The sequence below is a fragment of the Podarcis gaigeae genome (genome assembly GCF_964106915.1).
Source record: "Podarcis gaigeae genome assembly, chromosome: 7".
Taxonomy (NCBI): domain Eukaryota; kingdom Metazoa; phylum Chordata; class Lepidosauria; order Squamata; family Lacertidae; genus Podarcis; species Podarcis gaigeae.
Window position 1 is genome coordinate 61054134 of NC_139683.1, and position 24666 is coordinate 61078799.

The window sequence follows — 24666 nt, forward strand, 5'->3', positions numbered from 1 at the left end:
AAGATTCATAGATCTGTTTTGTAATAAATGCCAGTTCATTCTACCCTGAATGAAATCTGATACCCAATGTAAACACAGATGAGTATCTTGCACACCCAATTAATCTTCCCTGCAAGTTCCCACAAAGATGAATCTGACTGGTTTCATTATTACCACAACTCTTCAATGGCACTTAATAATACTGCATTAGACTGGATTCAATTGTAATTTCTTGTGCCCTACCCACTCATGCTGATACCACAAAAAACAGTCTCTTCTGTCACTGCTCAGGGCTGCACCACACACAACTAACTTTCCTACGTGTATATAATTTCCACGTGGGAACATGCATGAACATGCATGGACTTCCAGATGAAGAATGCACACATCTATTGTCCCATGTGCATACAGAGAAAGAAGCTGTAGTTGGCAATAGGTTCCCACACTAAAATAAGGAGATATAAATTTGTGACATTGTCACTATAGGCATGCATAATTTACAAGCAGGTACTTGAGAATATACTAAACTTTATGCTGAGGACAGTTTGGAAACTGCAGCTAGACTGGATGAAAAGTTCTTACCTTGCCTGCACTGAAACAACTACAATTCTTCCCAGTGAGCATGACAGGCCAATTTGAAGTGCTGGTCTTAACCTTTCAAGCCCTACATGACTTAAGACCTAGATATTTGATGGATCAATTTCTCATATCCATCCACCACTGAGATCATTATCTGAGATCTTTCTCCAGATGTCCTCAGCATCTAAAGTGACCCTTTTCTGTAGTGGTTGCTCACCTTTCAAATGACCTCTCTAGCAGGCCAGCCTAAAAACATCACTGCTATAATTTATGCGCCAGGCAAAAACATATAATGTAGGAAGAGGTTTGTCTGAGCCCACAACTATATCTTCATATGGATAGTTCTAAACAAAGAAAAATACATTTTCAATTGTATTTTTGTGTGGATTTAAGAGAGGTTTCTTATCCATATCTCTGCCACTCATTTATTTTATTTTGGTTCATTTCCCCTTTCCTTAAGCTAAAGAACACCTTTGATTTCACGAAGGCACACTTGAAAATGGACACAGTACCACATAATAAATAACGAAGTATACTGATCAATACCTTTCAGACCCATTGCTGTTTTCTACCTGGACTCTCCCCTATCTTAGAATTCTTTATTAAGAAACACCCTAAACTTCTAGAGCAAAGCAATACTGTTCAGCTCATTTGAGAATGAACTTGTGTGCAGGCTTGCCACTGTACAGGAATAAAAAAGCGCACTGTGCCTTGACCTCACTCAAGAACACACAGTTACTTGCTGTAAAGCCAAATTGTTCCAGTGAAGCCAATTTGAAGATCCATACAGTTAAGCTTACTCTTTTTACCCGCTGAAGCTGAAAGAGCAGACAAAGAGACTGAGTTCCTGAGATACTATATGTGTGGCAGAGAAATGTTTCCATAGAGAGTTTTGCAGCAAAACAGAATCGCTGCCTTTTATCAGATAAGCACACACTAGCAAAGCGTCCAGCATGATTTTTTTAATGGCTAAATCCTGGGGAAAATGTGAAGAATGTTTGGCTAGAAACATGCTTTCCCAATGAACACAAAACTTGGCTTGTTAGTTGCAGGACTCAAAGGAGATTGTTCAGTGCAGATGCATTTATTTAAGCAAAAGACAGAAAACAAGTGTTTTGGTACAAGTTTCCTTTAGCCAGACCTCCAGTTTACTAGACTGTGTGGCAGGAAGGTTCAAACCCTCAAGTATTTAGGTGATATTATATAAAACACAGCTCTTCTATGTTTGGTTTGAAACTCACCTTCTGATTTTTTTTCCTGGGATGTATTAAACAAGTAAATGGACCACGAAGTCCCACAAGCTTCCATGTTAGGACTTTCATGGTGACCAAGATTCTTACACCACAAGTAAACTGTGCTGGTGGCAAGCTGGGAACAATGCACAACCATGAGAGTGGCGAGTACTATTAACATTGCTGCAAGGATACATCATGTGATTTCCACTCTATCTTTGTATCTGCGTGGGTGTACGGTGATGCAATTTTACATGATGTCAGATTTCCAAGCCTACACATTTTTCCCCTAGGAAAAAAAAAAGCCCCTTGCTGAATTTTGAGTAACATAACACACATTATGTTTTGGAAAAGCAAACTTAAAATAAGATTTTTTAAAAAAATGGCTCACAATGTTATTCAAAGCATCTGCATTTGAAACTGGAAAGTCAGCATTTCTGAAATAATCTACTGTACTAAACACCACTCGTTTCAGGCTTGAGCACTGCATTAAGGAAGTTAAGAAGTATCTGACTACTTTTGGACTAAAGATCCACAAAGCCGATTTTGTGCCTCATGTTATGGGCTGAAAATGAGGTAATTTCAGGTGCAGTGTAAGTGGGCTATAATTACAACCAAGCCTCATACAAATATCCTCAGAGGTGTTTGTCACTGACAATGTTGTTTTGCCACTCCAAAAAGCCCCTTTACCATAGCTTCACTGGAAAGCACAGTCTATTATACCTCTGAAACTGTTTTGAGCTTGTACCAATCTGCTTGGCTTCTCTATTTATGGGTGTAAACATGGTCAATATACCATGGGAGTTTGAGTTCAACACCATCACTTACAAGTTGTGTGGACAGAATCAGGAGCAATTATTGAGTTTCCTTGATGATTAGCATCTGACAGGTGTCTCAGAGCTATCAGTTTTAAAACTTGATAAAAAGAAAGCACATTTTGCTCTTTAACACAAACAGCCAACCTGCCACGATTATTCAGTTCACATTTATGCCAAGTATGACAGCAACCTTAAGCCATGAATTAAACTGGTAAAACTTCCCTCCCTTAATCAACTCAAAATATTTTTACTGCTTTCAGACTGTGTGATGTGTGCACTCACTAAAATGAATCAGTTACTCAATTTAAAGGTTTTGGCCTCTGCTAATACTAGTTGCTTTACCAGTATAACAATAAGTGTCCAAATTGCCATTTGTTAGTACATATGTCAATTTATGGGAACTAGTAACTTGGTCTTACCTTTGCATATTTCTGATGCACCTCTACTCCCCAATCCATTTGCAAGCCCCTTCTTTTTCCTGCAACATCCACGTCCCACAGAATGTGGGTGGGAGAAGAGAGTGGTCAAAAGATTTGATGCAGGAGAGTTGCTGCACCTGCGTTCTGTCTTGAACGCTGTGCAGCACTGTTCAGATATAAGCAGAGTCTCTTGTAACCTCATTCCTTTCGTGAGGGAACAAGAGAAAGCAAGATTATGTAAAATGCCACCAGCTATACACAAAACGCTTTTCCAAATTAACTGCAAAGACGAAAGCGAGAATGCCCAACCTGAGTATACATAACTTCTTGTGAAGACTGATGTCAGCATGGAAATTACGATGCAGAACATGCTGCCGTGTCTTGTGTCTGCAGTTGGCCATCCTACACAAACAGTTTTGTCACATATACAGTAACAAGGAGCACAAGGGGACTCCCATATGAGCCTGTATGTGAAAGGGTGGTGGACAGGAAAGGCATCTCCTCTCTCCGCAGCCTTTTGCTACCTGTTTAAATTTGAAAACATCACATCTTTTACATCAAGAAAGGGGATGGAAAAGAAGAATAGCCAGCAGGGCACAAGGTAGGGGGGCTGCAGTACAGTGAACAGATGAGCTTTCTTATCTTAACTACACTGCACTGTAGCAGTGTTTCCCAAACCTGGGTCTCCAGCTGTTTTTGTACTACAATTCCCATCATCCCTGACCACTGGTCTTGCTAGCTAGAGATGATGGGAGTTGTAGTCCAAAAAAACAAAAAACAAACAGCTGGAGACCAAAGTTTGGGAAACACTGCACAAGATGAACAACCTTAATGAAGAGTGCCCCCCACCTCCATGAAAAGGCAACCTTTACCTCCTGAATTTATTGCAATAAGTACAATGCATGCCCCAATGGTAGGCAAAGGTATCACAGCCCAATTTCAGCATATTGCATGCTACACTCAAATGAATATAGCAAAGGCCCAATCATTTTTTGAAATGGAATGCAGCTTTGGGAACAGGGAAATTCAGAGAGCAGGAGAAGCAGCTCCCCTATATAATCATGGAGCAAACATGTTCCTGGACTTGGGGATTGAAATGAAGTGACTGTCAAAATAACCTTCTCTTACATTCATCTTCAGCTGTCCATCCTTGAAAAGTGCCACTTAAGACTGAGCAGGAAAATATTTTTTCACACTTTCAGTGCTTGCTCTTTCACATTTTAGGAGTATGGCATTTACAGTCAGAAGAACTGCTCACTGCCCTGCCATCGCAAACATCCACAGCTCGTTCGCTCTGCACTGTTAAGTTTTCAAGTAGATTCTTGGGTGAGCTGGAGCAACTCCTAGCATTAATTTCATTTCTCTCAGGGCCAAGTAAATCTGCCAAACAGCAATTTTCACAACATGCTTTGTAATGAAGCATTATGAACATCTTCTCTACACTGCCATGACTTTCTTTTTCACTCTGGGATATTGTCATTTCAGGACTCGGAGACAAACAGCTGAATGACAGCCTTGAAAATAAAAGCCTTTATAATGTGGCCAGGAGTATTTGGCAGCAGCTGCTATTCCTTCGCACACATTTCCCATCATCTTTCCAGGCCTAGAAGCAAGCCTCGTTTTCAATGATCTACTCTTCCACCACTGCATTGATGGCTTCCCTTTCATAATAATCTTACTTTGTTTAAAGAAAACTACGCCAGTCCAAAGACTATTACTGAGAACTGCAACAGTGATCAATAGTATTCTCAATGTGCACAAAGCACCAAATTATATAAAACAGAAACCACCGTTCCTTCGGAGGGACTGTGTTAATTAGCTGAGCCATGCCAGGATGTTTGTGTTATCCCCAATACTTTCTCTGCAGTTGTCAGTGTAACTGTTTTGCTTTCAGGAGAGGCTCAAGCAGCAGAGGAGAGCTGTAGCAGTAGCTTCCGAGGCGCAGAGTCACTGCAGAAGCACACACAGGTGAAAGGAAGAGGAAACAGCAAGGGAGGGACTGCACAAGCACACCAGCAGTGCCAATCTGGTGCACCCACAGAGCTCCAACTTCATCACCAACTAGCCCCCCCCCCCGAAAGGCTATTGGAGTGGCTCCACCCTATAGGGCAAGCTACTTCTGTTTCCTTTTAGATGATGAATGCTGTCTGTTCTTTTCGCATTTCGTTTTGCTCTTGATGATATCCCTCTCCACCAGCCCTCACCCATGTTTGCATATCAGAGACCAACAACCGTTTGGGGTCAATGAGCACATTTGCAAACTAGAGGAACTCTTAAGAACATAAGAGGAGGGGCTGGATGGAGGAATTGACCTGGCATGTGTAACAGAGACTCGGTTGGACGAGGCAGATAGGCCTGTTCTTGCCGCTGCTTGACCACCAGGTTTCTCTTATGCACAGCAACCCAAGCCATATGGGCATGAAGGGAGCGTTGCATTGATTTTTAGGAAGTCATTAGCTTGCACCAGGTATCCTACTGAGAAGACCCAGTTTTCTGAGTGCATATCCTGGAAGTTGGGCAACAGGGGCAGTACAGGATTCCTTTTGATGTACCGACATCCCTACTGCGCCAAGGATTCCCTGCCTGAGCTGCTTTAGATCGTGGCGAATGTTCTCCTGGAGACACCTAGTATGGGGATTTTAACATCCATGCCAACATGAACTTGCAAGGGGTTGCTCAGGACTTCATGAAAAGCATGGCCTCCATGGGGCTGTCCCCGATAGCCCTCACCTCCATGAATTTTCTAATCGTCCAGGGTGGTGGCCATACCCGCTAACTGTGGGAGCAAGCTCCATCGTTTAATTATGTGCTGAGTGAAGACTTTTATCTGTCTTGAACCTTCCAAGATCCAGTTTCATCAGATGCCCACGAATTCTAGTGTTATGAGAAAGGGATAAAACTTTTCTCTATCCACTTTCTTCCTGCCATGCATAACTTTGCGAACTTCTACCATATCACATCTCGCTTGCCTTTTATCTAAACCAGGGTTTCCCAAACTTTGGTCTCCAGCTGTTGCTGGACTACAACTCCCATCATCCCTAGCTAGAAGGACCAGGGATGATGGGAACTGTAGTCCAAAAACGGATGGAGACCCAAGTTTGGGAAACACTGATCCAAACTAAAAGGCCCAAACTCTGCAACATTTCTTCATAGAGGAGTCACTCCATCTACTTGATCATTTTGGATGCCCTTTTCTGAACCTTTTCAAACTCTATTAATATCCTTTTTGAGACGAGGTGACCAGAACTGTATGCAGTATTCCAAAAGATTTGTATAATGGCATTGAGAGGAGCGCAGAGAGAAGAAATGCCACGGTGCTCAACCACACACCTTCATCTGTCCCACAGCTGCAACAAAACATGTTATGACCGGCATACTGGGAAGGTTTCGACCAATAACATTCCTTACCTTTGTCAACATGGGGTCCTAAAAGGTTTTAAATACTGGGCAGTCCCATGTGCCAAAAATTATATTTGCTTTAGATACCCCATGCCTGCAAAAGTGATAATTGAATCTTAGATGTATCTTATTCAATTTAATTGGTGTCAAGAGACCATCTGGCTATATTTCAAATTCATGCACAGAATGCTCTTGTTTGTTTCTCTTCAGTGCAGCAAAGGCAAGAGTGTGGGAGGACTGAATCGATACGAGTTGCTTTAAACCATAGTTTGTTTTAAGCTATAGTTTAATGCTGCATGCACCAGGCTGTTACTGTTATTACTATTTATTCAATTTCTTCCCTTTCCTTCACCATAAGGTCTCAGGGTGGGTTACAGTAATTTAAACTCAATATTAAAAAGCAGGAATAGGGTGGGACCTGAAAATCTCAGATTGTCAAGGGGCGGAGTAAAGAGGTGCATCTTCAGCATATGACAGAAATTATATGCTGTGACTAGTTGTCTTATGGGTCAGTATTTGGGTAAGCAAGTGGACAAGCCGAGATTAGTGGAAAACAGTACTAAATGCTTCCAGAGTCTTCCCAGCCACGTAGGAGGGGAGAGGGGAAGGGGATCAATGAGTCAGAGTATTGTTTTACTGGCCGAGGGAGCTGGCGTACAGCTTCCGGGTCATGTAGCCAGAATGACTAAGCTGCTTCTAGCAAAACCAGAGAAGCACACGGAAACGCCGCTTACCTTCCCGCCGGAGTGGTACCTATTAATCTATTTACACTGCATGCTTTCGAACTGCTAGGTTGGAAGGAGTAGGGACCAAGCAACGGGAGCTCACCCCGTCGTGGGGATTTGAACCGCCGACCTTCTGATCGGCAAGCCCTAGGCTCTGTGGTTTAACCCACAGCGCCACCCGCTTCCCTTCCAACTCATGTACACAGTGCTAAAACCTAGTTTAGTGGTACACACAAACTGGGTCTCACTGTTTTCCTTCTGTCCCACATTCACTGTATTTCCACTTGGCCCAAGCGGTGTGTGCAAAACTCCAAGGTACCTTTAGCTCCATGTGAGAAAATGTTCTGAGATTCAACTGGTTCTGATTTATTATTTTTTTTAATGTCCCTTTCCTGCTCACAAGCCACTTGCATAGCTTCCATAGAAAGATAGTGGCAGGCCAATTCAGTGCAGAGAAGAGGGGGAAAGCCTGTACAGGGGCTCACTGAGTCAGTTCTAAAGATGTCTTGACATTTCCCCCCTGATAATAGAATGCTATTCTGCGAACTTGCAACTTCCACATTAGCTTCCTTAACTGCAGGAGTAACCAGCACCACTTCTCTTTATAGATCAGCTATGCAGGGTTAAGGAATATTTACAGGAACAGTTTCCTAACTGATTTTAGATACAGTACTTGGCAGCTATCTAAGTTCTTTTAAAGGGTTCTGCTTTAAGGCACCTTTTTTGCTGAGGTAGGGTAGGTAAGGAGAGTGCTTCGTTATTTCTATTTGAGAGAAGCTATGAACAGAGATGGTTTTATGAAATATCCACTATTTTTGTCTGCAGCGTAAGTTAAGAGACAGCACTTGGCTTTGCCTCATTTGACGCCTATAGCACTTTGCTTTCAAGTTCATACACAGCAGTGGAGCGCTGGTCTTCAATTGTGTTTTACTTGAAAGCACAGCCCATTGATTTTAGTAGAACCCGCCAATTAAGATTACAATCTTAATAGTACAGGTTAGTCTAAAACTGGTTTTAAACACCCCATCATTGTTTGCTTTAATCCTAGCTGAGGCATTTATGAAATAATCGTGCTGCTGTGAAGAGTCATTACATGTACATTTACAATCTGAAGTAGACCAGAGCTGTGTGTTATGCGAACATGTTTAGCCACTAACATTAATAGTTTCTCATGCATTTGCTGGGCAAGATAATTGCTTTTCAACGCAAGTGTAATTGTTTTGGCAGATTTCTTGCTCATTCCATGTGCGTTTGCTTATTCCCTGGAGACTTATCTCTCTTAATTTTTGGGTTCCCATGAGAATGTTGATATTACAGCTTTTGATGGATAAAGTTGACTCCACCTCCGCTTTTGTTTTCAACCATGGATTCCATTTAAAAAACGAAATCACATTATTAAAGAGCTTTAATTATCACTTGGGAAATCTGCTTAGCTAATGCATATTGCAACTGTTTACAAGTACAATTTCTCCCAATTCAAATGTCGCCATACTGCTCTGCCCTGGGGTAGAAGAGTGGGTATTTATGTTTAGCCTACCCTTCCCTCCAAAGTCCTTCCCATTTTATCCTCATAAGAATCAAGTGAAATGGGTTAGGCTGAGAGTTGGGTCAGTGGCCTAAGGTTGTACAGTATGTGTCATGGCTGAATGGGGAGTTAAAACCAGGTCTCTAAAGTCAGTCACTCTAATCACTAAACCATGCTGGCTCTAAAGAACAAACACTGTCACTTGCTCATCCATGTCACCCTATGGCTAGAAAGATGATGGAGTCACACCATTTCTGTCACATACATTCCATCATATGCTGAAGATGCACTTCTTTACCCTGGTCTTTGACATATGATATATTTTCAGGACCAAGCATTAATCTCACTTGGGCTCGTTCCAGCTCATGGAAGTACTGTAGAAATCCAGCCTGAGTCTTTCTTCTGCCAATGTAGGTTTCGAATTCATTTTATATACTTTGAGCACCAATGCCCTGGATTACTGGAAGATGTTGTAGGGCCTCTACAAGGGGACAAAGCACAAACAGGGCACAAGCTGTGTCCTTGCCTTTCTTCTATAAAAGAGCACTTCCGATTTTGCACAACACCAACAGTAGTTTAGGAAGCGCATCCCTAAGAACCTAAAGTATGACTCGGATGAGACATTTTTGTGCATGTGTATGAGATTTTTTTCACATATCTAGCCTGCAATGCACTCTGGGACATGCCACTATTCTATTCAAAATACATGCACAAGAACTCAGCTGAAAATGCCAGTGAGAACTTGTTTTAGATGCCTGCCTCTCACTTTGTAATCACAGCCTCCGCCAATTGTTTTTATGGCATCATCTCCCCTCCCCGCAAAAACCCTCCTCAGAATTTCTGGCTGCAAACCTTGATGTTCCCTGCATCTTACTCTGGAAATGCAGGGCTAAAAATAAATTGCCACATTAATCTGTGTGCAGCATATTTAATTTCAATGCAGCACAACTCCAAGCCATTTTCCCTTGAAATATTAATCTTTTACCATACCACACACATCTGAACTTTCCGGCAAAGCTATTATGACATAATTTATTACCCCGAAGCAAGTCAAGATTTGTATGCACTCTGGCAAGCTCTGGCTGTCAGACTTGAACTGAAGTAATTATTAGGATGTATGAAAGCAGGTGTCACAAGCTGCAAGATGGCTTTATCTTCCTTGTTGTAACATCAACAGACTAAAAAGCAATCCATAAAAGAAAATGTGGCGTGGCAGGGCAAGTACTTTAGAGTCCATATGAATAAAATGGAAGCTGCAGATTATGTCTCTCTCCCTTTTGTATGTAAGAATTTGGCATCACTAAAATGACAAAATTCTGAAAGCATACATCTCCTTTCCTCTTTTCTTACTAAAAACCCACCAACCAACCAATCAATCAACTACGGTAATTTTCATTTAGTTTCACAGGCACACATCAAACATTGAACCCTAATTTGCATATGGATTTTCAAAACAGGCTTGGCTGTAGTGAAAACGCAGGTGCTTTATTAAAGATTAGTTTGGCCTATGTGATGCTTACACAAAAATTAAGTAGCAAGCTGCAGAATTTGGGACAAAGTGCATTAATTAGAAACATAGCTTTAAAAAACTATGTTCAACATCATTATTATAGCCACTTTTATTGCTTATCACAAAAAACAGCAACAGATTCAATCAACTATGGATATTATTAATATCCCCTCCCATTCTTTTAAATGCAGTTATAAACCCCAATAATACTGAATGCCAAAGCCATCTTTCAAATGGTCCTGGGATGGGATGAAATTTCTGTTTCCCTTACTTTTTCCTAGCAAGGTTATTTAGTTTTAAAAAGCAAACCTTTTTGTTATCCATAATGTTCAGCAATTTAATTTGGCCATTTGAAATACCTTTCCTGCTTTAAACTGCTCAAAACTCTGAAGCCCTGAAATGTCATATTAACATTTCAAAAGGCACAGCATTAGAGGAGGTATACTTCTTTACGGCAAGCAGGCAGAGTTTTGTGGAGCACTTATGTGAGAAAGGTCAGGGCAAGATATGACCTACATTCAAGAGGAGAACAAAACTATGGCTCTGAATCTCTTATCTGAGAACGTACTGCCAGAGGAAAGTCCATTACAGGAATTGTACTGAACGTACACTAAAGTTCAAAATTAAGAAAAATGTCATCCAACCAAACTAATTTTATCAGTTCATTATGACAGCAGGAAAAGCTGGCAAGTGTTCAAAAGAAAAGTTGTTTTCTTCTCAAACCCCCACAATATGCTTTCATAAAGTTGACAACAACATGTCTCATTTCAAGCAAATGCAGAAATGCTTGTGCTTCCTTGTCAGCTATTTTTGCAAGGCACGACTAAAGCAAATTTCACAAGACTCCCAGACAGTGGAAGGAGAAATCTCACAGATCAGAAAGTGAGGTACTTCAGTGTAATGTACCTAACAAATGTTTCTTCAGTCCCTACTTATGGGAGACCTTTATGGTTCTAAAATCAAGTTAAATCAAATTACTCACCTAATGTGGCTGTGTGAGAGACTATGTACACGTACAGTACAACCTTACTCATTTTTGTTCAGACAAAAAGTCCCACTGTGTAGGTAAGTGTCTACAGGATTGCAGTCTGAAGCAAGAAAAACTTTCTCCATAAGACTTCCCTCTTGATACTCTTATTAGATGTATGCAACTCATTAATCACTCATTAGTCTAGCATTATACCTTTCAACACGGTGAAACTGAGAAACTTTGGGATTTAGTTTTGTTTTCATTGTAGATAAACAACTTTTCTGATGCAATCCACAAGACGCTGCTAATCATTTCTTTTAAAATGCTGCTGCAAAAGGAACAGGGAGCAGCAGCCATATCTTCAGCATGCTGTTATTTTAACACTCCTCTCAAGCTTTTCAGGCTTATGATTTTGGGGGATAATCTGACCAGCCGATACCTGTTTATTTTCCTTTGACATTCCTAAAAAGCAAACACAATTGCAGGAAGAACTGAAGGAGCCTGCTCACATGAAATCATGTAATGAGCAACTGGCACCAGAGCTTCACGGGGGTTTCTACTATGTATTTATACTGTTGCTATGTACTCATTGGCCCTGATTCTATGGTTTGGATAAGGTATGAAATAGCTGGAGCCCAGAACAAGTTAAGGAAGGTTGTAACCACAGGCTTTCGTTTCTCAGATTGAAAGCTGTGGTCCAAAAATGTGCTGGCTGGTTTCAGGGGCAGCTGCTGGCCAGATTCATACATTTCTAATTTTCTCCTTTCCTACCAGCAGTATTCAGTGGCTGGATGTATTTTACAGTGTAGGGCGTGCAGGCACAAAGACAACAAGAAGTTACAGCAGTATCTGCCTAGCCTGCTTGCTCTCTTTACAGCTCTGAGCAAGCTGATGTCTGAAACTTCCTTGAAATGCAACGAGACCTTTGATACCAGTATTATAGCATTTTCCAGGTGGTTCCCAAGGCAAGCGCCCCGATTACGGCACCTAAATGATGCCACAGTTTGGGGAACTGGGATATGCTGTGGGCTTGCATACCTCTTCCTCCCCTTGCAAACTCAAAATCCTTCTTATTCGGTACAAACCAGCTTGGATAGCTCAGCTGGTCAGTGTGGTGCTGATAATGCCAAGGTTGCAGGTTCAATTCCCAATAAGGGACAGCTGCATATTCCTGCACTGCAGATGGTTTGGCTCAATGATCTCCAAGGTCCCTTCCAACTCTAGTATTCTATGAAACCAGTAGGTTTTTGCATCTGAACTGGGCAAGCAGTATGCAAGCAATCATCTGCCTCCAAATGAACTGAAAACCAAAGCCGATTCTCTCTCTCTCTCTTTGCAACTATAGTTTAGGACAGCCTTCTCCAACCTAGTGCCCTCCAGATATTTTGAACTAACCCCCCGCACAAATGCTGGGTAGGCATGATAGGAGTTGTAGTCCAAAACATTTGGTGGGCACCAAGTTAGGGGAGAGTGGTCTGGCATTATGAAAGAACTAAGTTATTATGTCTTTCCCAATCTAGTGATTTGCCCAAAGCCTCCCAAGAAATGACTCTACTGACCACAATTTTGACGTTGGGTTTTCAACACCCAGCCCCAATGCTGCAGTGTGCTGGCTCTCAATATATAATTGGGTTAGGAACAATATTTTCTTTTATACAGACAACATGCAACACTAGGTTAAAAGATCAGACAGGAAAATGTCTACCCAAAACAACGTGGTTGCCAGTTACAGATCACTGACAGTTAAATACAGAGATTGAATGTGCAAGAAGGAATGTTTGCATACTTTCTCATCACCATATTATGAAAATAAAAGGCCAGTTCCTACCCAACCCATGGATGTCTTAAATGCAAGTTTCAGATTAAAAGCACACAAATGTTTGAGCTACAATGCGACAGGTGGGCTTCAAACAACTCTGGGCAAAATGTCCCACAGACACATAGCTTTATATGGAAGAACAGTGTCTTGAAATTTATTTTAGTATTTTTTTTTGGGGGGGGAGGAATATGCAGAAAGAAAGTGGGAGGAAAGATTCAGGATTTCTAGACTCCCCAGCCCCCTAACCAAGAATCACATAGTTAGAGTGGGAGGAAGTGTCTGCTCTTTGTGCCTACAAAATCTGAAGAAGAGCAGACTCAATACAGGGAATCCATGGCCATGATTCAAAACAAGCAATTTATCCATGTGTCAGGGAACTATATGTACAGGCAGAACTTTCTTTGGAAATATTCTCAAGAGCACGCCACTTCCTAATCCTGAAGAGGCCATTTGTCCTTCCATTTCAAAACTGGCAGGAATTTTTCAGAAACTGGAATTGCTGTTAAGAATACTTAAAGGGAAGTGTAGTTCCCTTACTCACATGTAAGCTTCTTCTATAGCCATAACATATAGCTCATGCACGTTCAACAGAAAACTTTGGGTCGACGGGCACAAGTGCTGTGGGCACTACTGCCCCTAGTTACTTCTCTTCCACTTTGCCAGGTCACACAACCCCACATCAAACAGACAGAAAGAGAAAACACCCACACCCGCATATCTATGCTTTGCTTTACTGTGGGGTCTGCTTAAAATCAGATCCAGTAGAATTAAAATAATCTAGAATTTACATGGTTGTACAGGGTCCCCACAAAACCACCATCAAACTACATGGACAGACTGTACAGTAAAAATCGTAAGAGCCAGTGCTTGCCAATTACAGAAAAGCAATTGTCTAAGGCATATATGGATCATAATGGAAATTTATAAATTTAAGTTTCATTCAGATACATTTGGAAAAAGGAGAGAAGAGCTAGAAGGAAAGGTCTCTAGGCTTCCATTGTGCTTCTGGTTGAATCATTAGGAATGAAACAGGGTCCTTTTGGGCTGGGAATAACTTTTTAAAAAGATACTATTGTTTACTTTGTCAAACTAATATTTTTTTGGGAGGGGTGTTTTTTTAAAGTAGCTGTCTATTGAAAGTCAGAATGAAGTATTCACCCATCACTATCCATTGGAAACCTGAACAAATGTGAAATGTAATCAGGGGGGAAATGGAGAATTTTGGGGTGGGATCTGGATTTTTTGTTGTTCTGTCATGAGAAGCCAGCAAATGTCACCTTAAAAGGAATAACAAATCCTCCGTATTTAGCTACTGCCGAGATACTACTCTGTCAACTACGTTATTTCTAGTAAATGACTCATGAACCCCTACACGGTTCTAATAACTTATTTAAAGTAGCATCGCTTCCTAAAATACATTTTTAAAAGAAAAGACGGACCTACCAGGATTGCTATTCAACTCGAAGTTGAAACAATTTGCATTCCAGGGCTTAACAACATTCCCTCACTTAAAAAAATAAACCAAATCTAGATGTTCCCTCCAACCTGATTTATTTATTTTTTTAAACACGTAGCCTGAGAAAGAGTTCTACATAGCTTGAAGGTTCACATAATTGTGAACCCTGTTAGATGGTGGTGAACGTATTATTTTACTGACGCTGTTGGTCATAAAGTTCACAGCCATTAGATGCAATACAAACCAAGTAGGATTCTAAAACATAAAACATGTCTTTTCTGGGCAGACCTCTGAAACAAGGGTGTTGCCTCATGCCAATGGATTAGTTTGTCTAATTATAACTTGTTACTAAGAGGTTTGCCTGACAAATGACTAGGCAATAGGAGTATTCATTTCAAGAATGCTGTGATTTACTGTGTGGGTAATTGTAATAGGGAAACACGTCTAATATCTCACCCAGCGATCCAGTTAAATTAAGAGCATAGTTCTGCCCTCAAGAAGAACGCAGAGGATTTTCACTTAAGTCTGTGGCAATTACATCTATGTCTTCCCAAACCCATAATCTATCCAAAGCAAATGTATTCCACCCACACTTACAAATGTTAATTAAATTTGACTCGAACATTTTTATTTAGGACTGGATAGGGCTTATCAGAGGATCATAAAAAAAAACCCTGATGCAAAACATTTACAAGACTTGCTCCAGAAACTCCAGATATTGTGATGGAAACCAAGAGGGATGAGTAAAAATAGTCTGAAAGCCTCTGAAAATACTCCAGTTTGTATGAAAGGTGATAGTGCGACAGTGTAGGCAGTAATGTTTCAATTGCATATACAGTAGCGTCTAAAATCAAGTCGCACAAACTTTCCCCAAGACATTGTGCTACTGTTTCCTAATCTGTTCTTGTTCCAATAATTGATAATGAGTTGTTGCAAGGGTAGGGGAGAAGAAGTAAGTAAAGATACCTTTTCGATACCTCCCCTAGTTTTCCCGATTTAGAAAACAAAGCGGTTGTTCATGGATTATGTTGCTAGTGTTTTTCATGCAACAGGAGAGGAACTTGGGTAACAGAATCCATGACATTATAAAAATAATATTCTACTTAAAAAAAATATCACTTATTTATAGCAGTAGATCTAGTCCCTCTTCCATGGAAGCTAATTTTCTTTAACTTCTCATTCCATGCTGGGATTTATCTCCCACTAAACATAACATCCGGGATCTTGCATTTAGTCAGAAAGAAGATGTCAGTCTGTACCTGTGCAAGTTTCTTGGTGAGGTTGATGGACTTCATTTTATAGAGTATGTTCACCACTTGCTACATTAAAAGAGGGATACTGGAGAAAACAACAGCAATCCTCTAGAAGCAGGTTTTACACCTGCTGTGTGGATATTGAACTTCTTGCCCAACGCGCGTGTAGCGTTTTAAATTTGGGTGAAAAAGCTCTTAACACTTTCCCCTGTTAATGTCAGGAAATATGGTCCAGTGAAAGTACTCTGGGACTTTTACATAGGTCCAACTTCCTGCTTAGTCACAAATTGAGGACCCTTTGGTTCCTTCTCTGTAAAAATAGAAATAGCAGTTACCATATTTTTCGCTCTATAAGACGCACCAGACCATAAGACGCACCTAGTTTTTGGAGGAGGAAAAGAAGAAAAAAAATATTCTGAATCTCAGAAGCCAAGCAACAAGAGGGATCGCTGCACAATGAAAGCAGTGATCCCTCTTGTTCTGGCTTCTGGGATAGCTGCGCAGCCTGCATTCGCTCCATAAGACGCACACACATTTCCCCTTACTTTTTAGGAGAGAAAAAGTGAGTCTTATAGAGCAAAAAATACGGTACTTGCCCCTGTCTGCCATATGGATAATGAGAAAATAAAGGTAACGTATGCGTTACACAAATGACATCATGAGAGTAATAATAATTACTTTTATGAGCTGTGTTAGACAAAACAAGCATGTTGCTAACTAAATGTTAGCACCACTAATCTACAGAAACCCTAAATAGGTGCTGTCCCATTTTCTGTTATTTATTCTAACACAGTCCAATCGAAAGACAATATAGTAATGGAAGTTTGCTTTGCTATGGGACATGCAGCACCTCCGACAAAATTACTCAACTTAAATCTGACTGCACAGAAAATTCCTATAACACTTCTTTCTGGTACTGAATTTATTTACTTTGGAAATCGATTTGCTCTGTCACTATTTATTGCCGCATGCTGTTCAGTAATTCTCAGAAGCCGCATGAAAAATCACAATGTTGCACTTGTTAAATTGACCTGATGAAGTTAGGACACCGGTATATGAATCACCCCAAGAGGCAATTCTCCTAAATTCATGCTCTGCGTAACGCTGCTAAATCAGAAGAAAAAGCAAAGTTGGTTGTACCTTATGTAACCTGCAGAGTTTTCAATTGATTGTATGTAGTTCTGTATACAAAACATCAATTAGTTTTACTTTCCTGCTGCAGCTTATTGCCAAAATGAGATGTTTACGACCTTTTAAAACAAGGTGGATTCAGTAGTTAAAATGTTAGAAGACATAATTAAATACTCTCTGGAAAATGGAACAGTTTCTCAACGATATTCTAAGCGCGGCCTCAACTGGTCTGTAGAAGTGAACTGAACGTAAAGCATTGCTTCTGTTTCCCTTCTGAGTAGCGTACACCCACACACTTTCCCCAGTTTCCATATAATTGGAAAAGCAGAAGCATTTGATTGTAAAAGTTGTATGCCCTGACTCAAGTCAGTTGAGTACACATTTTACTTGCATCAATAGCAGAGTGGAAGGCTGCCAGTTTAGTGTCTTGGCTGGCATTCAAACATGCTGATTGCTGAGCTCTTTAGCTTCTGAGTTCACTATAAAAAACAGCACAACATCCCTCTCAAAATCACTTCTGATAGAAACCTTTAAGCTCAGACTCAAGGAATGAAAGGATGCAAATGGTATTCAACTATTTTTTTAAAAAAAGGTATGTTTTAAAATTGTGCTTTGGCTTTATATGCATTTACAATACAGAGTATAATTTTTTATCCAGCCAAGCAATGTTTCCATGCATACTTACAGCCAGAATTTGCTCAAATCACCTAGGAAGGTGGAGATTTACATTTACATTTTTACAAGTTACTTATAAAATTCATAACACATAATTTAATTCCTCAGTTGTTCAGGATTGAACACAACTGCTGCACCTAAAAGCTTTCAGTCTCGGGCCACTAAAAGTTGTCAAGTCAAGTCAAACCCAAGTGAAATGCTCTTTAAAGTCCCACTATCCCCAACTTTCTCACCACTGACAACGTAATTAAAAAAGGCTTGTCACTGTTTGCATAATTTGCACATTTTCTGTCAGTGGAAAAAAACCCCAGATGCAGCAGATCAAACTGCCTGGAAAATTCATTCATGTTCTATTAGAACTATTTCATAGCACAACGTACATATCTTTCACAAAATTTGAATATGTATTCATACTGCATATATAGTAGAGGCATATTTGACTACTTAAAATAATTCCCTGGATAACTAACCTCTGTACAAAGATGGTACAAATGAGGACTCGGCTCCTAGCTGAAATTATATCCCTTAGGGAGAGGTCTATGTAATATTTAACCACAACAGATAAACCTACAGCTTTTCTTAAAGTGAGTTACTAATTGCTTCAGTTAATTAATAAAAGACTGGATTTACTGTACTCATTCTGGGAAACCATAAGAGGAATTCTAAAGCAGCTTCAACACATTTAACTTTTTGCAAATATAGAAGTGATTTTACTTAAAATTTCTGTGTTACTATTACATTCAGCAGCTTCTGCCTCACGGATGATTAGTCTCTCACTGGGGATGATACAGTCCAGTCAGTACTAGATAAGTTTATTTCCACGGCAACCCATCACCCCTGGCACCCTCCACCTAAGTTTTATAACCCCCAGGCAGGTGAGTTCGGGGGGGGGGGGCTAACAAGGAAGATGACCTATCTAATTATTGACCTATCTTTCCATTTCTGCGAGAGGTGCTCTCTCTCAAACCTTATATACCTGTGGCCTTAAGGTGGGCTGGCACTAGGCAGGTGTTTGTTTGTTTTTCTGGGAGAAGGTGAATGCTGCCCCTCCTCTTCTTGAAGCACTCTCTTGTTATCCACAGGGGTGGCAAAGAGCAGCACTGAGTTAGAACCCCAGACTGCCCATGAAGTGTGAGCTAGGAGCTACTACTGAGCAGAGATTTCTTTGGTAGAGAAGGCTCCAGCATACTGCTTCAAGTAATTTCTGACAGCATTTTGTTAAAAAAGGTCAGCAGCAAAGTTGGAATAGCAGCAACAACAACGATGATTAATAGAGGTGTTGTGTAGGATTAGGCAGCTCGCATGAGGCTTTTCATATTTAAAATGTTTTCTTTGTGCTTATTTTAAACCCTTATATTGACAATAGCAGGTTAATCAAGCTTTGAAAACAAAACAAAAAACCCAGTTATTTCTAAATTATGCTTTCATAGGGTTCGTTGGCACTTGAGTGAAAACATGGTCAAGAGGTAACCTCAGACAACTGTCTGGAGAAGGACATTTTTCCCATGCCTTCAATGCTATAGCATGCATTAACCACAACTATTCAGTCTATCATTTTGTAGCTTACATTGTGATGACTTCAGTGAGAAGTGTGTCGTGTCTGCAAGCTGGCATACATTAGCTGAAGTGAAGTTGTGCAGCAGTTCTTAAATTTAAAACACAATTTAGCAACACAGCAATTCTGTAAAATGGAACAAACTAATTTCGGTCAGAAAAATGTCTCCTAAGGAATGTTCTAGACTGACTAAAGTATCTGTCAAAGAGATTTGTAATCAGATCAACGGTCAAATCCAGGGTGGCATCCAATACAAAATGCAGTTGTGCAAGGGGTTAACACTCAGCACAGCTTTCCTTGTTGTTCCTTTGCTAGGCTAAGAAGAATAGTTTAGCAAGGAAGCAGCTCAAACTTAATACTTGTTTCAACAGGATACTCCTGACTTGTAGGTATAAGAGTCTGAGAATCTGACTTCATATTATATACTGCAATCCGTCTGCAAGTCAGTTTGGGAAGCCCTAGAGAAAACAATTCCCATTGCTCCTCTGTCAATGAGTTTGAAACAAACAAGAGGAATAAAAGCATATAAAAGAATAAATGAGTGGGCTGGGCTCCCTTTTGTATATGAAAAGGCATCCGTATTTAAAAAGCCTTGCAGCAAACCTACTGTTCGAATGTTCTTTAAGAACTGCTTTCCACATCCTGATTTTAAAATACAGGAAATTTTTCACAAGCCACTCCTATGTTTCAAAACATCTTGTAATGCTTAAAGAACATAACTAGCACCTCCCCAGGTATAAATTAAGGCTTGTGCCTGGCAAGGATAAGAACCTTTGACACAAACCGAAGGGAGAGAGTGAAACAGCTTCTATTCTGAGGCTCTCCATCAATGGTGAGCAGCATGAGATGCTGGTCATGTGAGATGATGGTTGGGACATGGATTGACTACCAAGCAGCAGTGTCTGGAGTGACCCAAAGCAGATGTGGAGGGCTGGTGTCCATGGATGGCTTCCTTTGGGTGGATGCCAGCATTTGGGGAGAGCAGACTTGGGAGTCCTAGAAGCTCTGCTATTCGCTATTGTTATTGATATTATTTGTACTGAATACGTAATTTTAGCATTTTGTATTGTATTTAGGTTGTTGTACATGGTATTTTTCTTCTGTTTTGTAAACTGCTTTGAAGATTATTTTAGCAGAAAACCAGGATATAATGTTAAATCTAACCCAATCACTGGTTATTAGCTACTCAGTCATGAGCAAGATTCCGTGCCCCTAGAGCTAACAGGAAGAAATTCATGGGAGCCATTTAGGGAAGAGAAAGAAGGCATCTACTGTATACTTCTGGTGAACTCACAGAGTCTATACATTGTGATGCGATTGTTATAAGCAATTAAAAGGACTTGTGTACTGTGCACAGATGCCAAATATATTCACTCCATTTTTTAAAAAAAACCATGGTTGCAGCATAAAATATATTAAAACCACAACAAACTCTACTTATAAGGGGCAACCAATTTGGTGCTCTCAAGATGTTGTTGGATTGCAGCTCCCATCATTCCTGACCATTGGTCATGCCACCATATTGTGTACACTCAGCACACGTGGTGTCCTTTTTGCTACATAAGTGACGGCACTACCTCTGAAATAGGGACTAGAGAAGTGATGGCTTTATGCAATTTCCATAGTTCCAAAGGCAGCATAGGACTCAATATGGCAACATAGGGAGAGAGCGATTGCCTTCATGTGTTGTTTGTGGGCTTCTCAGAGGCATGTCAGTGGGAAAGCAGGATGATGGGTTAGATGGCATCAGAACCAGTAATTCTTAGGTTACCCTCAATCAGATGAGGGGAACCTTTAGCCCTCCAGAGGTTGCTGAAGGACAACTCTCCTTATTCCTGGCCCTTGACTATGTTTGCTGGGGTGATGGGAGTTGTAGTTCAGCATCGTTTGGAGAGTCAATGGTTCTTCACACTTGACCTAGATGGACCACTGGTCAGAAGCAGTTCCTGTAGAATAACAGCGACTTCATCAGTTTAGAGGAATATCAAAACTAGGGGGCAGAAGCGAAGCCTCACTAGTGCCATTCTGATCCCAGTAAACAAGATGTGCACCAGACAATTTGTTTGTTTTACAATGGTACCTCGGGTTAAGTACTTAATTCGGTCTGGAGTTCCGTTCTTAACGCGAAACTGTTCTTAACCTGAAGCACCACTTTAGCTAATGGGGCCTCCCGCTGCCGCCGGGCCGCCGGAGCACAATTTCTGTTCTCATCCTGAAGCAAAGTTCTTAACCCGAGGTACTATTTCTGGGTTAGTGGAAGTGTAACCTGAAGCGTCTGTAACCTGAGGTACCACTGTATTGCAATCTCAGGCCTATAAATATACAGCTTGAATTATTCACTTGCAATCATGCAGATTGGTCACTAGATGTCTCTGCACTGTAGTTAGAACACCAGAAAAAAAACATTGTCCCTAAATTTAAACAACAAATGAACAAGGAAGTTATCTCCTGGTGTTTCATTGCTGCTCTTCCCCCCCCAAAATGTGTTAAGAAAACACTATGGGCATTAATTAATAAGAATCTGCAAGCCAGATTTTGTGAGAGAAAGGTGCTAGAGGGAATATTCTTCCCATGGGAACAACTAGAGTGATCAGATTATCTTTAGACCAAAAAATTTGTAGCAGACTTCAGCCTACAGACTTTTATTGCCATATGGCCTAAACTTGAATTGACAGAGACAAATCCTGAACATTGCCGTAAAACCATGGTCCATTGAGTTTCTTTAACATGAACATTTAATTCTCCAGTGCAGACCACAACTGCCTCATGCTGCAGGCTGATGCACCTCTGCTATTATGTCCAAAGACAACCTGCCTAAGCTGGACACACAGGTGAAGCTTATGGATCGTTCCTACGCATGCTCACCTTTGGATAATGCAGAAATTTTGAAACAACTCCTTCACATATATTGGACATAATGCCCAAAGCCACTGTGCTGCCAATCTAGGACCATTTTATTGCATACCCTCCAACATTTCTCCAATGAAAATAGGGACATCCTGTTCCATAATAATAATAATAATTTCATTTTTTTATGCCTCACCCATCTGACTAGGTTGCCCCAGCCACTCTTCCAACATATATAAATAATAAAACATTAAACTTGAAAAAACTTCCCTATATACAGTGCTGCCTTCAGATGTCTTCTAAAGGTTGTATACTTATACCCTTGGCTCAGAGGTTGCATAACTCCATACGCTCCAACATTTCTCTGATTAAATATGGACATCCTAAGAAAAAGTGGGACATTCCATGATCAAATCAGAAACCGGGACGGCTTCTGTAAATCCGGGACTGTCCCTGGAAAACAGGGACACTTGGAGGGTTTGTATATTGTGACATGTCACAATAAGTTCTCAAGAAATAGGCATTTCTGCTAAATGCTGTAAGACCATTGTACAAATAATTCAATCTTTTCTTCTCTCCTCTCAGGCCTGCTTGAAACTACACAGAGGTCCATTATAACATTCTTCAACTTTCCTCAGCATATTTCAGTACAGTCATTAAACCTGGCTTGTTTGCTGTACCTTCACTATTTTCTCGCACCTGCCCCCACCCTATCTACTCATCCTGTCATCCAAAAATCTAGCGATTTTCCATAGCTTTGCGGCAGCTTTAACTGCTTTGGCCCAGACAACTGCTGGGTTGATCGCTGCCAAAACGTCCTTCCTCTGCCAATTTTTCTAGACTTTGATCCTTCTCATTTCGTCTGGGCCAAGCAGAGAGACTGAACTCATGCTAGTTTGTCAAACAGAATGCCAGGAAGGTGATTGTAAATATCAAAGCATTTATATATGCTTTCTTGGGGCAGCTTTCCTTACAGGATGAAGGGGAAGATGCAGAAATAGATCTCTGAGCTTATCTTTGTTGCATGGAATTGGGTAAGACATGCGAGAAAGAATAGTGTCTATTAAGCAGACTTTTTTAAATAAAAAAACTATATGCAGAAGATACATTGATGCTGTGGAGAGACACAGACCAACCCAATTATAGTTTTGCTGGTGATATTATGAAAATACGCACTGGCCTCATTCACTTACCATTTAAAACCATAGTTAAGCTAAACTATGGTTTCAATGTGAATGCACAACCTTCTGGGGTGCAGGCTGAAATTTTGCTGCTTCATTCCTCTCCCATTCATGCTGGGAACTATGCTATGATCTGGACTTGGGTTTTGTCTTTTGGTTTGCTTTCCCCAAACAAACCTTGGAGTGGGGCAGGAACAAAGTGCCTGCAATTTCAGCTGTGTGCAACAGCATGCTGCATGTTCACATTTAAACCATAGTTTAGCTTAACTATGACTTGCAACAAGCAAACTAGGCCACTAAATAGAATCAACAAAATAAAACTGGCTAAGGTGGACAGATGCAAATGGATCAGGAAGGTGAAAGGGCCTTGCAAAATGTTATTGAAAGATCCAAAGCAGAGTTCTTAAGCTGGAAAATTATTACTATTGCAGCAATGTAGATTCTAAAAGAGGAAAGTATCGTGGGTTCAAGGCAACACTTGCATATTTGTATAAGCACTACTCAGAACCAAGGGCTAAACATTCATATGGTTAAGAGGCATCATAATTTTCAAAACATCCTGTACTCCTAAGGCTGGGGTGCAGGCTGAAGGCTATGTCCTAGTAAGAATGACTGAGCTCTGAGAAACTGGAAATCTTCCAGGGACAAGATGGCTGATTATTTTATTAGCAGAAAGATTAACATGTCCAGGCCAGAGATTAGAGATTATTCGCAAAAAGGAATATAACTCAAGACAGTTGTTCAAGAGGGTGGGGCATTATGGAACATGATAACTGGAAAAAAAGCCAAGAAAATGAGATGGAGGAGATCTAGAAGAACATGGGAACAAAAAATCAAACACTATGCAAGGATTTCCAGTATTTAGAGACTTAAAAGTACAGCAGTGTTTCAATCTACAGTGAGGGAAATACAAGGAAGATAGGCATCAGATGTCAGCCTACAATTCTGGATGCTTTCCTGACATCTTTCATCTCCTCCCTGTTTGATCAAACCGTCATGTTCCCACATCCCAGGAAAACAGCTTTTCAAGAGATTCCAAACACCATTTCAGTCACTGGCGGGTTATTGCAAGACAGCTCGGGAGACATCAGGGAGCATTTTAGCCTCCCTTCTGAACACTGCCCTGGTATCTGTGTTGATGAAGAGCAGGTATCAAATATTTTTGCATAAATGAAATAAATAAGGAAGAGAAGGCAGAACTATGTGAGATAGAGTTGAGGGACTCTGCAGGAAATGGATGGAATGAATGACTTCACACCAGAGGAAGCAAGAAGAAGCACAAGCTCATCTGTAGGTTGGCATTGTATAAACTGATTAAGAAAAGCACTCCCAGATTAAAACTAAGTAGGTTTCAATATGATTATTACTATTATTTACAATCTGTTTTTAATGTCCTTTTTCCTCCCCCAAGGGGAGCTATCACAATGTGTGCAGGGCTGTACAAACACAATAAATTTAAAGCATGCCCCCTAGGAACTGTAATTTACTCTTAACAGTGCTACAGTTCCCAGGACTCTTAACAAACTACAGTTCCCAGGAGGGGTTGTGCTTTAAATATATGGAGTGTATGCAGCCCAAGTTTCTCCAAGTCCT

The 24666-nt window shown here is 40.6% G+C and overlaps 1 protein-coding gene across 37 annotated transcripts in view; it reads right to left on the reverse strand.

The window, feature by feature from the left end:
- The window catches only part of ATXN1 (ataxin 1), a 305212-nt gene that overhangs the window by 37762 nt on the left and 242784 nt on the right, over positions 1-24666 (reverse strand). Inside the window, exon 1 of one of the 37 annotated variants that reach the window (XM_083747228.1) lies at positions 19058-19150. The exons of the other annotated variants lie outside the window; for them this stretch is intronic. The gene's annotated coding sequence lies outside the window, so the exon portion shown is untranslated. Of the gene's footprint in view, positions 1-19057; positions 19151-24666 lie in introns of those variants that run through there. 37 annotated transcript variants of the gene reach the window in all.